Source organism: Vicia villosa, linkage group LG6 (genome assembly GCF_029867415.1).
Source record: "Vicia villosa cultivar HV-30 ecotype Madison, WI linkage group LG6, Vvil1.0, whole genome shotgun sequence".
Taxonomy (NCBI): domain Eukaryota; kingdom Viridiplantae; phylum Streptophyta; class Magnoliopsida; order Fabales; family Fabaceae; genus Vicia; species Vicia villosa.
Window position 1 is genome coordinate 69,179,182 of NC_081185.1, and position 5,446 is coordinate 69,184,627.

The 5,446-nt window shown below is 36.8% G+C and overlaps 1 long non-coding RNA gene across 2 annotated transcripts; it reads left to right on the forward strand.

Moving 5' to 3' along the window:
- The first annotated feature begins 1,955 nt into the window (after positions 1-1,955).
- LOC131611624 (uncharacterized) lies at positions 1,956-3,403 on the forward strand. 2 transcript variants are annotated; one of them, XR_009287055.1, is made up of 5 exons: positions 1,956-2,077; positions 2,441-2,516; positions 2,667-2,882; positions 2,985-3,154; positions 3,277-3,403. It is a non-coding gene; the product is annotated as an uncharacterized LOC131611624 (long non-coding RNA). The 2 variants fall into 2 exon arrangements; XR_009287054.1 differs by having other exon boundaries at positions 2,667-3,154.
- Positions 3,404-5,446: the final 2,043 nt, after the last annotated feature.

Below are 5,446 nucleotides of genomic sequence, written 5' to 3' on the forward strand. Positions count from 1 at the left end.
CAGCCACATTTCAACACGGGCCGTGTTGCTCCACACGGGTGCCCGTGTTGGCCTCTGAAATCAGCTTTTCCGGCTTCTTTTCATCCACTCGTGCGCGCCGCAAGTTCCTTATTTTCACATGCATCAACCTATAACACTAACACTACCAAACCAAGGCATAAAGAAGATCTTTTGACATAAACTTTAAACCAAATGCAATGCAATACTATAAATTAGTAAATATGATAAACTTAACTTAAAAAGCAATAAAACAACCGAATGTGTTACCGAGATGATAAATTTGTGCCGGATGAAAGACAAAACTTAATAGAAATGGTGACCGATCATTAGGTTAGGGTGTTCTGATTTGGATTGAATTGATGAAATTGTATGATTGATGGTTATAATGCGTTATTTTTTAGGTATGATGATGTATGATGATAAATTCGATGTTTGTGTACCTGTATATGATGTCTGGAATCATTTTTGGGTGAAAAGGGTGTGAAATCGCAGGTCTGTCGTAGACCTGAGAATTGGTAAAATCGTAGGTCCGCTGAGTGGATGGGGGTCCGCTGAGCGGAGGACCTGACCTAGTTAGCTTCTGTCTAACATCGCTAGAGGTCCGCTGAGCGGAGGTCTGAAGGAATTCGCTTCTGTCTCGCGTCGCTAAGCGAACCTTGCTGTGTGGGAATTTTTCTAAAACTTTAAAATGGCGTATCTTTTGATCCGTGAATCCTTTCTTAGTGCCGTTTTGGGCGTTGTGCAAGTAATTAAATGTTTTATATGATGAATGATGAATATGGGAAGTAGTCGACTTTATTTCTTTAAAACCCGATTTAATTACTTGATGAGAATTGAACATTGTGTGCATATGAGATAGGTGTGACAATGTATTCGATGTGATGATGAATTGGTTGTGATTAATATTATGATTGTGATGAATGGATGAATATTTGAATGATGTTGAAAACATGTACATACTTATTCGTTGATGTGGTGTTGAGATGAGTTGTTCATCGTGATTCAGTGATATTTTTAAGTATGTTATGTGTGTTTCATTCATTCATATGCATTCGGTGATGGCTCCCGGTGATGTTTGGATCGATGGTGGACATAATTCCCATTGTGTGGAATTTGTGTCGGTGGGCCGTATCTCGATGAGGCGTAGTTCGGTCAGGTGGATTAATTCCACGGTTTATTGGTACCACATGCATAGTGTCAGTTGTGTCATATGCATTTTGTCATTTCGTGATTGTATGGATTTCTGTGTTATGTGTTGTAATCTATTATTGTACGAATTGATGAATAATAGATGTGAATCTGAATATGTATAATTGGGTGAACGGTATATTATGATGCTTGTTGCTTATGAATTGCATAATATTTCCTAACTGCGAATGAGACTCACCCTTACATGTTGTCATTTTCAGATTGAGGAGTAACGACATTAGTGCTTGGTGAGGATAACTCGTAGAGTTTATCCGTTTATGTTGGGTCGTGTCAGTCATGCTCTGATCTTCTAACACTGGGGAACGATAGTTTTATAGTTTTATGAGATTACTCTATTTTATTTGGTGTTGGATTATATTTCCACTACTACATTTTTGGCCTACGGCCACGCTAAATTTTTCCACAGCTCTGGAACTGTGAGCAAATACACGCTTTTGCCAGGGTTTTGAAATCGTAGAAATATGTTTTAAAATATTGAATCCGGAGTGTGAAACTGTGGCCTTTACTTCAGTTGCCACGGTTATGTAACGGTAGATATTTTAAGCCGCAATCAAAAACCGCGACCTTATAATTTTCAGTTCAAACTATAGCCAAAGCCCCAAAAAAATACCCCTCCAAAAGTTCCCTCTTTTTTTTAGTTTCCCTCTATCTTTTTATTTTCTTTTCTATTTTTTTTAATTAAAAAAAAGGAAATACATTGAAAGAACAAAAACGTTCATCTCTCTCACAAATCACAAAATGTTCATCTCTCTCACAAAATAGTTCATCTCTTCATCTCCGCTTCACCATCGTTGCGCCGCTGCTACACGATCTTCCTCTCTCTCACAAAACGTTCATCTCTTCATCGCTTCACCATCACAGTTTACAGGTTAGTTTCCTTTCACCTCCATCTCAGCCTCACCTTCATCTCAGCCTTCATCTCTACTTCACCTTCATCTCACTAACCTCAATCATCTGTTCATACGAACCCTAACTCTCTTCATCCCTTCACCTTTTCCCAAATCTTCTTCAAGATTTCACCGAAACCCTAAATCTCTTCATCCCTTCATCCTTCCCCCAAATCTTCTGTTGGTTTAGGGTTTATGTGTTTACAAATTGATGTTAAGTTCAGATAATTTAGATAACGTTTCTCAATAATTTGTATCTTGTGATTTGCAACAAGTTTCATACTGAAATTACTAAGTTTACATATCAATCAATATGAATGATCTCTTGGTATCTGTGATTTTAGGAAGTGAGGATTACTCTTTCAAACATATGTGGAGGAATCAATATGAAGAAAGCTTGTTCAGATGTGACTTCATGAGGTGAGTATTACTCTTTCAAAGATATGCGCAGGAATCAATATGAAGAAAGCTTGTTCAGATATGAAGATGACAAGTAAAACCCGCACTCCTGAATATAATGTGAAAAATGCATATTTAAACTTGTAAAACTGGATGATTTTTTTCTTGCAGTGGAACTTTCGTATAGGTTTCACTCCTAGCGAAGGTTTGGTTATTTATTCAGTAGCCTATATTGATGAAAGTCAAGGGCGAAGGCTAGTGGCACACAGGTTGAGTTTTGTTGAGATGGTTGTCCCATATGGAGATCCAAACGATCCTCACTATAGGAAGAATGCATTTGATGCTGGCGAAGATGGCCTCGGTAAAAATGCTCAGTCTCTCAAGAAGGTCAATGCATTTTTATTTTAATCCAAACTTTCATAACTTATTATTCTCCATTCACAATTGACATGAAATTAAAGTTATTTTTGCATGTTATAATTATTACAGGGTTGTGATTGTTTAGGCTATATCAAGTACTTTGAATATCCATTTAGTAAACAAGCTGAGAATTGAAAAGGAATATTATTTTTAATATACTTGAGTGAGTTACCATCGAGCAACATGTTTAATTTGTTTACCTTGAAGGTTCTTTATCGAGCTCCAAAAGCTTTAAATAGGTACTTGTTTCCAACAGAACAATCGCCTACTTTTATAATTTTCACATTGTCGATAACTTCGTTTTATCAAGTTTCCTTGGAAAAAATCAGGCAGCCTGAAAGATCACAATGCTGTTTTGTAGAAAAGCTACTACCAATGGGAAGAATCAAGGTTCTTGAAATAATATGTTAAGGTGATTGAGGTATTGTTTTTCCACTCAATGGTAACTATAGTTATATTAACCTCAATATCTTTGAAATATGTTAAAGTTGGGATATCAACACTTTGCTTATTGTTTGGGTTGCACTTTGATTATTTTGTCATGTAATCTTAATTTGATTAGGAGGTTTCAAGTTTCTAAGCTTAATGGAATCATAGCTGCTCTAGTTTCACTCCTTTGAAGATCTTGATCTATTTTAGAATATCTTATGGCATTAGTTTGGAAGTTCACTAGTTCAGGGAAGCTAAATGTCACATTCTTTTAATGATAATTTTTTTATCATTTATGTTGTCGTCCTAAATTTTGATTCCCTTTGATGGAGGATATCCCCTGCAGTTGAAAAGAAGTTGAATCTGAGTTGTCGCTTATCTGCATTGATAATATGGCTGTAATTGATGAGCATCACGTTCCTCATTCATCTGGTGAATCTAGTGTCTTTTACTACAAAATTTAAGCAAGTGCGATGTTGATCTGTTTGTAGTGTTTATAACAAGTCTTTGTCACTCAAGTTTTTATATTAGTTTTGGTTCAGGTTTTTATATTTAATATAAGCCACTAAATTTATTTACATTAAATTTATATTAAACTGTGGCAAGATAAATGGTTTAGAATCCATAACATATAACCACAATTTTAAATCCGTGGTCATAACCAAACCGTGGCTATATTTTGAACCAAAACTGTATGTTAAACATTAAATTGAAACCGTGGCTTTACCATATGGCCACAGTTTTGCAATCATGGCAAATACAAACCGCGGCCTTAATCAAGCTACCTAAACTGTGGCCTAAAAAAGCCACAGTTGTCAAAAAGGCGTGGTCTATACCAAAAAACCGTGGACTTTACTTTAGGCCACGGCCGCATACTCCACAGTTGGATTTTCGTGGCCAAACTGTGGCCTCAGCGTTACGCCACGGTTATTTTGCATATAGCCTCGGTTTCTTGGGCGTGGCAGGAGACCTTTTTTTTTGTAGTGTTCCATTGGTTGTATTTGACGATGTTTCTTATTCCGCTGTGATAAACATGATTATGTTTTGGTGAACCGTTTCCTAATGAATCATGACTTTGACCTTAGTTGGTTTATTTGTTTTAAATAATTGTGGCACCCTTGTGTATATGTTTTTACTCTGATTATTTATTTAAATTTTCGCGGGGTTTATAAGGGTGTTACAATAGTGGTATCAGAGCAGGTCGGTCCGTCCGGCCAATTTTTGAGTCAATTGAGTTGCGCGACAGTTGAATACTGTCGATGTATTATCCCTTGGTACGCGACATGTGAGTGAATCACTGTTGATACTTATTTTTTTTGTTGTAGGATTTGGTTTGAGCGAAGTGGGGGAGAAGCCTTGCTTCTCGAAAGAGATTCAGTTGCAAGTTTGCAAAGAGGGTTGTTGTCGTGATGTTTCAGAAATCGAACTTTGGCGATGAAATGTATTGTTCAAGTTATAAGAAGTTTGGAAGCAAAGAGATATGATAAGGGGATGTTAAGAATGGGATTGATTCGAAGAAGATGAGTTTTGGAGTGGAATTTCCGTAAGCAAAGCGCAGGAAAATTGCTGAATCGTTATGAAACTTCGAAAATTCATAACTGGAGTTCTGGACATCCAATTTGAGTTTCGTTTGAAGCGTCGGAAAGCTAACGAGATGAACTTTGTTATAAAAATGGCTGCAGTAGCTGTAACATATTTAATTGTGACAGGATGATGTTGGAAAGAGGTGAAGTTGTGGTTACCCTTATTCTTAGAACTAGACTTGTTTGTTGGTACTGCACGGGATGTTAGTGTCAGAGTTGAACGAATGGAAGAAATAATTGAAAGGTTTGTCTCTCGGACGTGTTGTTAGTATGTAGAAGTTGGTTCAAGGTGATGTTAATGGTAAGAGTGCAAACGTTATTAAAGCGATGTTGCTGCGAACCGGCGTGGACTCATGAATTCGTATCAGTCAAGTTTGAGATGTGAGTAGATTATGGACGATGAATTGATTGAGAATGAGGAATTATTCCAATGGAAATGATAGTCGATGGATTAATTTTGTAGATGGTATGTCTTGAGTATAGTTGGATTATAGTCGGGTGATTTTCGTAGTTGGATGA